Source organism: Ochotona curzoniae, unplaced genomic scaffold (genome assembly GCF_017591425.1).
Source record: "Ochotona curzoniae isolate NIBS_2020 unplaced genomic scaffold, NIBS_Ocur_1.0 contig_3498, whole genome shotgun sequence".
Lineage (NCBI taxonomy): Eukaryota > Metazoa > Chordata > Mammalia > Lagomorpha > Ochotonidae > Ochotona > Ochotona curzoniae.
The window spans coordinates 14,665,084-14,680,444 of NW_024465885.1; positions in this window are offsets into that span (position 1 = coordinate 14,665,084).

Sequence of the window (15,361 nt, forward strand, 5' to 3'; positions counted from 1 at the left end):
AAAAAAAGAAGTAAATATACCTTTAGTATATTTCTTTTTTATTTCATCATAAAGCAAACCACAACAATTTGAATTATTTTACATAAGGTGGAAAGAAAAAGAACTTCCTGCTTGTTTACTAACATGATTGGTTTTGGAATTACATTGTCAATCGAAAGGTTTTAGAAAATTGTCTTCCTTTTAGGTTCAAAAGATTAAAAGAAAAATGCTTTCTCTTTTGACTTTCCCCCATAGGCAGATTAATTCTGAGGTACTTTATACCATTTTCTTTGTATAGCTCTTTAGGTGTTTGGTTTTTTTTACTTTGAAAGGATTCTATTTTTCTAGGACACAGTGCAATACTCAGCTAATATAGTTTATTTGAATGGTTCTCCATTTAATTGTAGTTAGATTGTAAACAAATTTTTCAACCACTTATTTAATGGCTTTTAGGCTTGATTTAATGGGAAAGTATTTTGGTAGGATTATATTTTCAAAATACAGCACAGATTAATATCCTACATGGCTGAGAATTTGTAGCTATAATTTAGCAGAGTACTGTGGTTGAATTACATTTCTGATGCTGACAAACTCTATATGTAACTGATGTGTAAAAAAAAAAAAAACAAAAATGCAAAAAGAAACTATCTACAAAAGAATAGAGTGAATTTACCCTGTTCCAGTCTCTTGTTCTCTTTCTACAAAGATGTTTCTCAAGTCATTTGAGTTATAAGATTGAAGATGTTAATACTTTCCATCAGTATATTCATGTCACTATTTTAAGTAGAACACATTATTGCATTTCATTACATACAGACACACGCAGAATCCCTTCTGATCATGCTACACATACACAAACACACAGAGCATCCCTCCTGAGGAACATTCTGGAACAAGTGCTGGACCACCAATGTGAACTTTTGCTACTGTTGGGAAACACAGGCATTGCACTTACCAGTTATAAGTGTCTAACCCTGAGAAGTAAAAGCCGTTTACTGCCTCAAGGAAATTAGTACAGCATTCCAAATGAGCTCCTGGGATTTTAGCCAAGATTCTTCTCAAACTGGTGGCTTATGATAAGAGAGCTAGTTGTGTTATTTTTATTTCCACTAGAATGTCAGAAGATTTCTGTTTCAGTTCTAATTCCAAGCAGTGTAAAACCACAGTTACATGGACAATAGCTTGGAGACATACCATAGTTACTTCGTTTTGAGTTTTACTTCATTTCCTCATGAGCATCCTGAACAGATTGTACATGATTGTTCACTGAGGCATAAGCCTGGATAAAAGGCAAGGATTTCAGCAAATAAGCTGCTTTCTAAGATTAAAAAAAAATAATAATCCAACCAGCTCTGTAAGCTGGGACTACTCTGAAAAACCTATGTTTTAACTTAGCTTAATTGCTTTTGTTCTAAAAAGAAAACAAATTGTTATTAATAAACAATCTGAAAAGCCATGGATTGGAACAATGTTGTGACACAACAGGTTTATTTACAGAAGGGGATGTGCCAGCATCCTATTGAAAGGCCAGTTTGAGTTCTAGCTGTCTGCTTTATTCATGTTTTTTTTTCAAAGCTTTGTTTTATTTTTATAGGAAAGTCAGATTTACAGAGAGAAGGTGAGACAGAGAGAAAGATCTTCCATCTGCTTGTTCACTCCCCATATGGCTACAAGAGCCAGCACTGAGCCAATCCAAAGCCAGGAACCAGGAGCTTCTTCCAAGTCTTCCATGTGGGTGCAGGGTCCCAAGGCTTTGGGGCATCTTCCACTACTTTCCCAGACCACAAGCTGGAATGGAAATAGAACAGCCAGGACATGAACCAGTGCCCATGAGATCCCGGTGCATTCAAGGTGAGGATTCAGGCACTGAGCCATGGCACTGGGCCCAGCTGTCTTTCTATCCAGCTCCTGGCTAATGCACCTGAGACGGCAACAGAAGACAGTCCATGTGCTTGGATCCCCACCATCCCCATGGGAGAAATGGGTGGAGGTCCAGGTTGCTGGCTTTGGCCTGGCTCAGACAAATCATTGCAGCCATTTAGCGAGTGAACCAGCAAATGAAAGATATTCTCTCTCTCTCTCTCTCTCTCTCTCTCTCGCTCGCTCGCTCGCTCCCCCCACCCCCAGCCATTCAAATAAACAAATATTTCTTTAAATTTTTAGAATATCATTAAATGAACCCAGTGCAGTAGGCCTAGTGGCTAAAGTCCTCACCTTGCATGCACCCTGGATCCCATATAGGCACCAGTTTGTATCCCGGCTGCTCCACTTCCCATCCAGCTCCTTCCTAGTAACCCGGGAAAGCAGTGGAGGATGACCCAAGGTTTTGCCCATGCAGGAGACCTAGAAGAAGCTTCTGGCTTCTGGCTTCAGATCAGCTCAGCTCCAGCCATTGTGGCCACTTAGGGAGTGAACCAGCAGAAGCAAGATCTTTCTGTTTTTCCTTCTCTTTGTAAATTTGCCTTTCTAAGAAAAATAAATATTTTTAAAAAAATAAAATGCCATTAAATGGTTAACATTTTACTTTATCATCTTAGAGATCTTCTGTATATGACTTTTTCTAGTGGGACTATTTCATGTATACTTTTAATTTATTAATTTAAGCACTTATATTGTTGCAAACCGTGTCATGGATGTGTACTCTGCACTTGCTGAATTTGTATCCTACTGGGGAAGGGATTTAAATTACACCATAAATTGCTTAATCTCTTTCTCTGGATTATAAATAATATTTTTATTTTAAGATCTACTTATTGGTTATTTGAAAAGCAGAGTTACAGAAAGAAAGGCAGAGATAGAGAGATCTTCCATCTGCTGGTTCATTCCCTGAATGGCCATAATGACTGGGGTTGTTCCAGGCAGAAGCCAGAGAAGCCCAGAACTCCATCTGGACCTGCTATATGGGTTCAGGGACCCAAGCACTTGGGCCATCATACGCTACGTTCCCAGGCATATTCAGCTGGGAGCTGAAGCAGAAGTGCAAGTGCCAGGATCCAAACTGGCACCCATATGGGGTGCTGTGTTGCAGATCATGGCTTAACCTGCTGCACCACATTGCCAGAGCCTCTATAAATAATTTGTATGCCTTTTTTTCCCTGCTAACCAAGTGTTATATGATGCAAATAGACTACTAAATGAGAACATTATAACTTACTTAATCTATCTCCATCTGTGGGGTATTAAACTTATTTCATGTGTGTGCTACTACAGTGGGTAGTGATTAGTATTGTACAATTATTTAGAAGTAAAATTATTTTAGAAACAAATGAATCACAGCCATACTCATATTTAAGTACATATTTCATTTGTAAGATTTCCTGTTTGCCACTAAAACCTCTGTCACATATCTCTCTCCCTTGGAACTCTTAGACTATAGATAACTGTAACTGAAGAAGCCTTTTGTTTTAAATAATTCCCTTACTCCCCTAAAGAAGAACATTCATGCATATAACTACTGAACTTGCATCTTTATAAAGCAAGTTTCAGCACTGTATAAAATTATTACATAAAACATGGTTTCCTGAAACTGCTTTCCTTCCATGACTGCCTTGCCATTACAAACCTTTGTTAAGCAGGGGAATAATTAAGATTATGCATAGTTGTATATAAGTTCACAAAAAAATCATAATTTGTGGTCATGTTGTCTTTTTAAAATATATATATTTATTTTTATTTGAAAGACATATTTACAGAGATGGAAAGACAGAGAGACAGAGAGATCTTCCATCTGTTGGTTCACTCACAAATAGCCTCAATGGCCAGAATGAACCAAGTCAAAGCCAAGATCCAGGGTATCCCACATGGAAGCAGTAGCCCAAGGAATTGAGCCATCTTCCACTGCTTTCCCAGACCATAGACAGGGGGCTAGATTGAAAGTGGAGCAATTGGGACATGAACTGGTGCCTATTTGGCATGCTGGCACTGCCAGAGGATTAGCCTGTTGAGCTACCACACTAGCCCAATGTTGTCTTAATCCTTGCAAGAGAGTAAGTCTTTATGAGTAATGTCCACTGGTCTTCATTATGTCACTTCTCAATTGTTTTAAATCACACAACACACTCTTATACATACATATTTTCCACTTAAGCATTTTCTTTATAAATTAGAAAAAGTGAGCATGTTTCTGGTTCACTCCCCAAATGCGCAGGAGCTAGCAACTCCATCCAGGCTTCCCATATGTGTGATGGAGCGCAAATGCCCGCTTTCTCCATGGGAATTGCAGGAAGCTGGAGTGAAGACATAACTGATATTTGAACACAGCCACTTTGATATGGGGTGCAGGATTCTCAATCACATACTTTTTAAAAAGTTTATTTAATCTTTCATTTAAAAAGAGAGAGAAAAAATATCTTCCATTTATTGGTTCACATTCCAAATGTCTGCAATATCCAGAGCTGGGCCATGCCACACTCGGTTCTGAAACTGCATGAAGGTCTCCCATGTGAATAACTGGATCCCAAGCCCGTGAGCCATTGTTTACTGCCTTCTTAGGACTTCAGGATGAAGTTAAATCAGAAGTTGAGAAACCAGGTCTCTAACCAGACATACAGATGTAGGGATGCAGGCATCCCAAGATTAACCCTATCCACAGTACCCACCCCCTCTATATGATTTTTAGCATGAAGATTAATGAGAAAAGGAAATAAACTGAATTCTGTAATCATTACTAAGATCAAAATTCCAATTAGATCAAACAACACCCTCTAAGAAAAAGTAGGAAGGAAATTGCTATCTCAAATACAATTCTGCCCTTGGGGCTGCTGCTATTTCCTGACAGGGCCTTAGCATAGTAGTCAAGATTACACCATGACTACATCATTTTTGGAATGGAGCCACCTACTTCTTCTCTGTAAACACTGCATTAAAACAATCCATCATGTTACAAAGTTCTGGAAATTTCAATGTAATATCACTTTCCAACTGCAAGTTGATTCTTGCATATTTAACCAAGAGCTCAAAGTTTGTTTTGTTTTATCTGAAAAAAAAACCTGGGAGATATAAAATACTAAATGTCGAAGGGGGAAATTGTATTGCATCTATCATGATAGGAAGAACATTCATTGATGAAGAATGTCTTGAAAAAAAAAAAAACAAAAGAGTCAAGGATCTCAAACAGGCAGGGAAGCAAGAGAACTACATTCACTAAGGAATGATAGAAGTAGATCTTGTGAAATTTGAGGGTGGGTTAGTCACTCCTCATAATACAAAACTGTTTCAGGATTATCACTACTTCCTAGTAACACGGGGACTCCAAGTTCAACACTGTAAAAACACGGTCAGTTCTTCCATTTTACCCCAAGCTGCTGAATCATCATGCTTGTTGGTTGATGATGGAGCCACGTGTAAAATAGAGATTTTGCAATTTTTCAGAGAAAAATGTCTGCTTGCTCTTCAACGTACTAAGGGGCATCTGTATTTCAGTGCATAGCGCATTGGCTCTTAGTGACAAAACACTAACTTAATGTAGAAAACATGGAACTATGTCTCAGTACCAATTAGGCCATCTGAATGATGTGACAGAACTTTTATTCCTAGAATCAATACAATTCATTGCAGAAACCATCTTTCTTAAGAAAGCGCCAAAAGATTTGTGAAAAATTGTACTGTTAGTTGACCACCTTAGGAAAAGTAGATGAGTTCTAATGTCATTAGCAACTCTTTTTAAGTACATTATGCACTATTAAATATTAAGTTTTTTTGAGATTCAAGATTCAAGACCGTGTCCCTTACAAATGGTATATAGGTCCCAGTATTTCCAAAATTAGCCAACTTCACAAGGCATCCTAAGAATGGAAAGAAGTACTTCCAGCCACATTTGTTTTCTTCCCTTACTTCATCAGATAACCTTAATACAGTTGCTTTGAAATATTTGACACTTCAGAGAAGTGGTATCAAAACAAACTTAGGTGTTAAGCAAATTTTTCAAATCAACCACACCACCCCAGAATAACCTAAAATATTTTTTGTTAATTAGGTTGAGTTGGGTGAGGTCATATTTAGGTTAAAGTATGAATCATTGGGAAGCCAGCCTCAGGATCTACTAAAAAGCTTCTAAATAGATGTGCAATTGGGCAGACATTAAAGAAAACAGAAATTTTGTGAAAATAAACTCTAATAATTAAACTCTAATAATTATGACTCATAATATGAATTAGAAGCAAAAACTAAAAATAAGGCAAAGGAAAGGAATGAGTAGGGCTGAAAATGTGCTTGCTTTGCAAAATGACCTCCTTGAAGCTCCATATTGTACATCCTAGAGGATAATTTATATTTGACCGTAGAATCAATTATATTTGATTAAGTTGGACAATGACCCTGATTTAAATTAATATAATCAGATGATTATCTCTCATTTGTATAAAAGATTGTCTACCTTTGAGCAATCAATTGCATGTTGCTCACCAAGTAGTCAATATAACATACTATCTTGGCTGAAATAATCATCTCATTTCAAATTATTAAATTTATTTGCATTATTTGACTCTGTCATGAAATCCTTTAGCCCTTTTACTATAACTCAGGTTATTTTCATTGCTTGATTCTGTCATGGTATAATTTAGTAGTTTTATGATGTGAGACGTATTAATAGAATTCCTCGTGAGTGCACTTAGTCAACGTGGGTTTTTACATTTATTATATTGATGACCCATGTGTAAAAATGGAATAATCTGAACTGCAGCGAGCCTCAGCTCTCACACTCACCAGCAGGAGCTCCAGCCTAGCTGGGGAGTGCCCCAAGTTCCCCGACTAGGCTCACTCATGGCCCCAGATCTCATGCATGCCAACAAGTGCTGCTGCCCAGACTGACATGGCAAGCCCCTGGTCCTGGCACTTACTGGTAGGTACTACAGTTAGCCTGAGTGATCCACACCCATTCTGGCTCACACTAAAGAGTGCTACAGCTTAGGCCAGAAATAATAAAAAAGTGTATTTTTATCTTTCTTGAAAGTTTAAAAAAATCCACTAGTACACTCATTGGTTCCATATTAATACCACATGAGAGATCAATTAATTGATCCTTGTTGAGTTATCATGTTAGATTTTAAAAGGAAAATGAGTCAGCAAAGGTACTATTATGATGTTGGTTTCTCTCACCTGTCTCTGTATTTTGTCAGTCTCCCAGGAAATATTTTTGCTAAGAGCTTGCTTACCTTTTAGCAAAGCAACCCAAAGAATATAAACTTTTTTTGAAGATTTATTTATTTTTATTGGAAAGGCAGACCAGATTTATGGAAAGAGGGAAAGACAGAAAGGTCTTCTGTCTGCTGGTTTACTCCCCAAAGGGCCACAATGACTGGAGCTAAGCTGATTGAAAGCCACGAGTCAGGAGCTTCTTCTGCATCTCCCATGTAAATATAGGGCCCCAAGGATTTGGGCCATCCTCCACTGCTTTCCCAGGTCATAAACAGGAAGTTGGAAGGGAAGTGGAACACCCAGGACACGAACCAGTACAAGTCGTGGATCTCGGCACTTCCAAGTGGAAGATTTAGCCATTGAGCCACTGTGCTGGGCCTGAATATAAAGATTCTTAAGTATTTTGCAGGAGTGTTATTTTATGAAACCCATGGACAAGTCCATTTTAGAGACATGGATATCGTATCAATAGAAATCTTTACAGGAGAAAATCATTGGAAAATTGGATATATCCAAAAGCTTATGGAAAATGAAATGAAAAGATAAGTGTATTTGGTAAAAAAAAAAAAAATCTGGTCTTTTCCCACAGATTTTCATAAGATGCAATTTCATGATCTCTGAGGACTTCCTTGCATATATGAATTTTCAAAAATTTTCCATCAAAATAAACTGTCTTAATTCATTTTAATATAATTTTCTACAAATGTTCTGCAGGTGCAGGGCTGTTAGGAAAGAGAAGTCCAGTTCAATAAAATATTCAATAAAAACCATCATTCTGTCTGACGTTAACTTGCTTATAGGAATGGACTCTAAAAATAATTAAGTAGTAAGCAAGAAAAGAAATAGATTACTCACCCAATTGCATTTTGTGAACGTTTGGTAACTACTCGGCCAAAATATGTTCTGGTTCTCAGAATTGGAGAAAGCACGTTTCCTATCCCTTTCCAGTCTGCAAGTCATGGTTGTATAAAATATGTAAAAGATAATCTCATACAGTGATGGTATACTTGTTCAAAATATTATTCAGTTCTGTGAGATGCATCGTAATTATAATCTTGGAAGATTTGTTTAAACAAATCTGGTGTTTCTAAAGTTGCAAAAAGCCCAAGATGAAATTCATGCTGACATAAGTGCATCGATTTGAAAAGGCCTAAATGAGTTTCACAAATAAAGTGACATATAAAGAAAGCATATGTGTGCAAAAGTTTCAAGTTCATTATTCATTCTGTGGAACTACGTTCAATAGAATTTAACAATAATTTTCTTCAAGTTACTAGCATTTTACAATTTTAGCTCTCCCACGTGCTTTGTTTTACCTGAGGTTTGTGGCCACTTTATGAGTTAGGTAAAGCCACCTACTTTTACAGATGAAGAGAGTTTCAGAGAAAGTAGTAACTGAGGGGCAGCATGGGTGCTATGATGAATGTTTATGTCCTCCCAAAATGCACATGTTGAAAGTGAATCATTGGAGTGGGAGTAAGGCTGTGGGAAGAGATGAGACTCAGAGGGGAGCGTAGATCATGAGGGTGGCTCCTTCATGAATGTTGCTAGTACTGTTGTAACAGAGTTCCCAGACGACTAGCTGCCTTGCCTCCAGTCCTCCATCAACCTACACCAAGAGAGCCTACACCAGGTAGAGAGAAATCAAGAATTTCCCAGTGCCTTAATCTTGGACTTCCTTGTTTTTAAGTCACTCACCCTATTGTATATTGTCAAAGCAATCCAAATGAAAACAATGGGGTTTTGATTTAAGTGCCAGTTTAGTAGCCAATGGTTCTTTAATTTTGAGGAAGTTTTTTTTTAACTTTATTGTTTCAATTTTCTTATGGTAAAAATGGCAATTAGTAATGATGATATGGTAGAATCATGCAGAAGAAAGAAATAATTTAAATCTTTTTGGATCAATGTGAATATAAATACAAGAAGTGACATACACATTGTGTAAAACACGAGGGATACCTTCTGGAGTCATGCAGCACAGTAGCATTATAAAATCAGATTTTAAAACAAAAAGACAAACATTAGTAAGTTTACCAACTTCTTGTTGCTTATAGAATGAATGGCTTCAGACTGATTATTCTCACAATGTGGAAATTACCACACAAGGTAAACGGGACATCATAGAATATTGGTGTAATCTTGCTTTGTAAGTGAGGAGGCAGTGTTAATGAAGAAAGAAAAAAATTTTTTTAAGATTTATTTTTATTATTGGAAAGGCAGATATACAGAGAGGAGAGACAGAGAGGAAGATCTTCCGTCCAATGATTCACTCCCCAAGTGAGCGCAACGGCCGATGCTATGCCGATCCAAAGCCAGGAGCCTCTTCTGGGTCTCCCACACGGGTGCAGGGTCCCAAAGCTTTGGGCTGTCCTTGACTGCTTTCCCGGGCCACAGGCAGGGAGCTGGAAGGGAAGCGGGGCTGCAGGGATTAGAACCGGCGCCCATATGGGATCCTGGGCGTTCAAGGCGAGGACCTTAACCACTTGTGCCACCACGCCGGGCCCGTGAAGAAAGAAAATTGTCCAAATATATATGTGCCCTCAATCCCCAGCTGGATCTCATAACTATAAAAAGTACATTTACACACTACAAGTCTTAAATTCCGTGTCCAGTATCATCTGATCAGATGGGGCGGTAAAATGGGCTGCACTTTGGTAACTTGGTAACTAGGGAGGACAGGCCTGGCTAGGAGCCACAATGGAGCAGCTGAAAGCCAAAGGCTGTGCAGCAAGAACAGCTTCGGAGGTCAAATAAGGGAAAGACAAGCTAGGCTCTGGAAAGAGGTTTTCAACAAAGCAACCTGAAGAGTATGAGCATAAAGCACCTCTGCAGAAGTGTAACTTATTTTGCTAAGAATCATGGACAAGTCAATCTCAGGGTATATGTCCTAAACAAGGTATGGAGGGAATGTTCTTCTTTCTTCTAGCTTCTTGACCTCTGGCTCCCAGTATCCACAAGAGGCTCTCTAGTGTATTGATTTAGAGTCTGGGTGGTGAGGAGGTAAGAAGGCTTGTGCAGCTCTTCTGAGCAGATCTGGAGAGCTGAGTAATTTCTTTTCAAGAGAAAATGAATTATAGACACACAGTAACTGACTTTTAAATGACTCCTTGGAATAAGGAAGTTGGAAAAGTGAATAAAAGTCTACTTCTTGTTCTCTGGAAGAAAAAAATTATAACTTCTGTTAACAGGTGCACAGATTGTTGACTTTTAAAAAAATCAAGTTGTAAACTTTTCTTGCAAATTAAAAATGAATTTATTGACAATCTCAGCTTGACAAAATATCATAAAATAATTTAAAGGGTGTATTGAGAAAAATAGACTTTTATTTTTAATACTTGTCATTACTAAAAAGAGGTGCATTTAACGTAAGTAAAAACCCCATGCTCCATATATACCACAGACAGTTCTGGTCAATCTGGTCATTGGGCAAAAAGCCAGCATGTAAGAGCTTCAGCTGCAATCTTTTGTTGATTTCTTCTTTAAAAAGAAAGATTGGTTTTATTTGAAAGAGTTACAAAGAGAGACAGAGAGATAGCCATCACTCTCTGGTTCATGCCCTAAATGACTGCAACAGTCAGTGCTGGGTTGATTCGAGTTTATTCTGGGTCTCCCTCGTGGGTGCAGAGTCCCAGGAACTTGGGCCGTCCTGGCTGCTTTCCCAGGCCATAAGCAGGGAGCTGGATTGGAAGTGGAGCATCTGGGACACAAACCAGTGCACATATAAATGCTGGAACCACACAGAGAAGCCTTGCCAGTATGCCACAGCATTAGCCTCAATGTTGATTTCCTGTTGCTGGAATTTCATATTCACTCGTCCTGTTTGAAGACAAAACCCGATGATGCTAGCGATGGTGGTTGACATTTACTGCTCAGCCTGAGGCAGGGATCAATTCTCAATGGATTTCATATCTGGCACCCTGTGATTTAGTGTTTTCTTTTCTTTTTTTTTTTTTGAGTTTATTTATTTATTTTTCATTGCAAAGTCAGATATACAGAGAGGAAGATCTTCCATCTGATGATTCACTCCCCAAGTGACCACAACGGTCAGAGCTACAACAATCTGAAGCCATGAGCCAGGAACTTCCTCCAGGTCTCCCATGCAGGTACAGGGTCCCAAGGCTTTGGGCTGTCCTCAACTGCTTTCCCATGCCACAAGCAGGTAGCTGGATGGGAAGTGGAGCTGCCAGGATTAAACTGGTGCCCATATGGGATCTCAGTGCATCCAAGGCAACTTTCACTGCTAGGCCACTGCGCTGGGCCCTAGTGTTTTCTTGTTTTCATGTATTATCCTTACCCTGATGCATTTCAATTTTTCTTGTCTACATGTTCTCCTCGTTGTAGCCATTACTGCCCCATCACATCTCCTTACACAGGAAGGTTGAAATACTGATTGTCACCCATGGTCATACATTCTGCCGTAGGGCTGCAAGGTTGGGCTTGGTCCTCTGATCCTTCATTCTTTTCCCCACTCCTGCTTTTCTGGAAATTCACCTGTTTGCTGCAAGAATCACAGTATGCTATGCATTTCCTGCAACTGGACCCCCACCAGATCCTGTAGCATCTGTTGCTTCCCCACACATTTCTGCATCAACAACCAACCCAACCTCTCTCCATCCCCTACACTGTGAAGGGACCTTCTGGACTTACTCTTCCTCAGGGTAGTCTGGTGTACAGATACTACCTCCTGGGTGGCCTTCCTGTGGATGAAATCATATCTGTTTCTTGCATTGCATTATTTATTTACTGTTCCAAACTTTCAGTTGCAGTAACTTTTTTTGTCCCTTGTGACTGTGACAGGCACCATGGCTCCCTGCACTGCTGCTCATGTTGTAAGGTTTTGTGTGATAGTGCTGGGGATTGGAGTGGGGAGGTAGCTGCTGCTTGGGTGACGATGCCTACCGCCAGCCACTGAATGGTGGTGACTCCCAGACGCATAATGATAACTGAGTCAGCAGTGATGCTACTGCTCAGGACCTCCTGCAGTCTCTCTCTGGCTTCCACAACCAAGCACAAGAATTTTGAAACTCAGTGAACTAAAAGCAAAAGTGGAAAGCAAACCATTGTCAGCAAAGTAGCAGATGTTAACAGTGCACGCAGTTCATTAACAAAACAGTAGCATCTAGAAGCATCTAGGTCAAGATAAGTGGATCATTGGGTATGCCCAACTCATTTTTCCCCTATGCTCTCACTGTTTTGCTTCTTTTTCTTTACAGACCTGACAAGGTACTGTTAGGTCTAAAGAGGAAAATGATCATTGTAGGCTTTTTGTTTGCCATGCTAAGAGAACTGGGTTATAAATGAAAATGTCAAAACATATTGGAAAGCTAATTTTCATTATTATTATTATTAGAGAAAACTCTTATATCAGCCTCATGGTTTTCCCTAACAGAGGTGACTTCCATATGAAACATTCTGATAGACACCCTTGGGCTAAGCTGTATGCTAGAAAGATGATCTATTGTATTGACATTGAAGCTTTAAAAAAAAACTTATGTATTTCAAAGGCAGAGTGATAGACACAGAGAGGGATTTTCCAAGTGCCTTCCCAGGTGAATTGTGGGAGGACAGGAAAATGGATGGGAATCCTTGCCAGTGTAAAACCATAGCCCACTGTAATCCTGTGTGATAGCTCCTGGAACTCAGGGCAAAGTCCTGGAGCAGCTGAAATGTAAATGCACGGAGGACACAGAACTCCCTAATCCTCAAGCTTAGCTACCAGATCAAAGAGAGGTGCCTGCTGGAACATATTGTTTACTGATTGACCACCCTTTGCTGCTAGCAAATAAGCCACCTCCTGTCTCCTCCCTCATACCTATGAGACTGTAAGTCTTTAAAAGACTTTTCCTGCTCATGAACTTCAGCTACTGACTCTCAGTAGTACACGTGTATGATTATTGCTCTGTGCACCAAGTCCCTCGCTGCTGGACAGCAAACAGTGCATTCGCTGGGAACTGGATCAAAAGCAAAGTCACTCTAGTCATACACTGGGATCTGGGATACCAATGTCACAGGTGCAGCTTAAGCTGATGCACCAGGCTGCCCCCAGGATTTTTTTTTAATAATGGACACAAGCTACTTTTTTTTTTTCCAGATAAAATGTTTCTATAGCCCCAATGTTGTTCTACATTATTTCAAGGTGTATTTTATTTATCTGAAAGGAAATGGTAGAGGGAGAGACAGAGATCTCCTATTTCTCATTCTTTGCTCAAATGGACACAAAGTTCAGCACCAGACCAGGCCAAAGTCAGGAGCCTGGAACTGTCATATGGGTGACAAGAATCCAAATTGGGTCATCTTCTCTTGATTTCCCACACCTAATAGTAGGAGGCTTGATTGGAAGAAGAGCAGCCAGGATTAGAATCTGGTTCTCTGATGATGTGCCAGTGTTGCAGGCAGGGGCTTAACCCACAGCAACACACCGTAGCATCATAAAGTCCAAGAGCTAAAATTGTTTTTTTTTCCATTTTTCAAATTATATTTTTGACAATCTTTACATAGCTAATTAGGGTAAAAAGGTTCAAGGGCTACAGGTAAGACTATTAATTCCATATTGTTTCTTTCATGTATCTGAGGTAAAGGGGACTATTAAGGGAGAAGGTCCACCTAGTCTCCCACCCACCCCAGGTCCCAGATGTGGGGCATGCTCCGAGATTTATGCTCAAGTGGTTTGATAATTCAACATTTATGCATTGCTGCCATTCTCGCCACTCCAAGCACGATGAGATCGTTGAAGAATCCACTGATCAAAATAGTCCATCATAGAGTCTCCGTTTGCCCAGTTTTTCAATGCCAACATATAGCTGAAGTGGTTGAATGACTTGTTCTGTCTTCTGTCTTTTCATGGTTAGGGTTCTGAGTCCGGCAGTTCGATTGGGGGATCCCAAAAGAAACTTTGTCTGAAGTGTTTCCAGACCAGATTCTTGTATGTACTAGCAAGTACAGGGCCCGCCACAGTCCATCACCCCGATCAGCTGGTGGTTGCAGTTACTGGGTTGGTAATGTTTTCAGTCCGGACTTCCACTGGAACCATTGGGTGTTGCAGTCCAGCCTGATTCTGCCCAGCGGGTACTCAGAACTCACATAAACCAGTGCAAGCTGCAGCCTAGTCAGAGCGACCCACAATAACCCCCACCAGGCCTGCCCTCTACCCTGGTTTGCCAGTATGTGCAGCAGACTAGTCCAGTCTGTCCCACATCCCATTTGGCTCTTGTACATGTCAGTGGGTATTAAAGCTTAGTTCCATCTAACCAGCTCAACAATCAAGCCCTCACAGTTTTTGTTGGGTGCCTCTCTGCCTAACCACCCCAGCCCCTGTCCTAGTTTTCGTGCCCTCCCATGGGAGTGGTAACCCAAGAGGGAAGAGCACACTATTTCCCTCCCAGGCCTCTCCCACTCCTGGATTATGCACTCTCCAGGTGGTTCTGTGGTTTGACTTGAGAGAATTAGCCCCCAGGGCCAGCTTCTGCCAGCTGATGCTGCGGCTAAGCCCAAACAGCCCTCACCCCACTTTAATTTTGTTTGAACCAGTAGGAATAATCAGCCCAGCCTGGCTTTTACCTGATCTAGTCCACATGAGGAGCACAGGTGTTGTAGCCCTGCTTAGTCTGGTCTGCCCCCATCCCAGCTCATGCTCTCCAGTGGGAATAGCTGTCCAGCTAGGGAGCACCCCTTATTCCCCCTGCTGGCTCCGCCCCCTCCCTTCCTTGTTCTCACATGTGCTGTTGGGCACTGTGGTCACATCTGGTACAGGTAACCTCACCTTGGTGTTCCGTATTGTGTACTGGTTTTTGCTGTGACCAAACCTGGCTCAACCCACACTCTGTTCTGGTGCTCGGATTTGCCATTGGATGACGTGAACGGATTCAGCCTGGTCTGCCCCAAGAGCTAAAATTGATGTGAACCCAGAATTGTTCTGCCTCATGGGGATTATGGCAAGCAGTAATGCAGTGAGAAGGGACTAAGAGTTGGCTGACTTGTTTATGATATTGTTTATATAATTTCTAGCTGTGTGACCTTGGCTAGTTAACATCCCCTGATTTGTTCCCTCAACTGTAAAATGGAGGTAATTATAAGATTGTGATGAGGATGAGGCAAGTCTATGAAGCATTTTTCCTGGTAACTACAGATAATAAGAATTCAAGGCTTGGTATTATTGATAGTTTTGAACAGATATTGGACCAGGGGGTACCATGTTCCTAGTGGATCAGGTGTACTGGATCATCAAAACCATGTAACAGCCTTTGGAGGC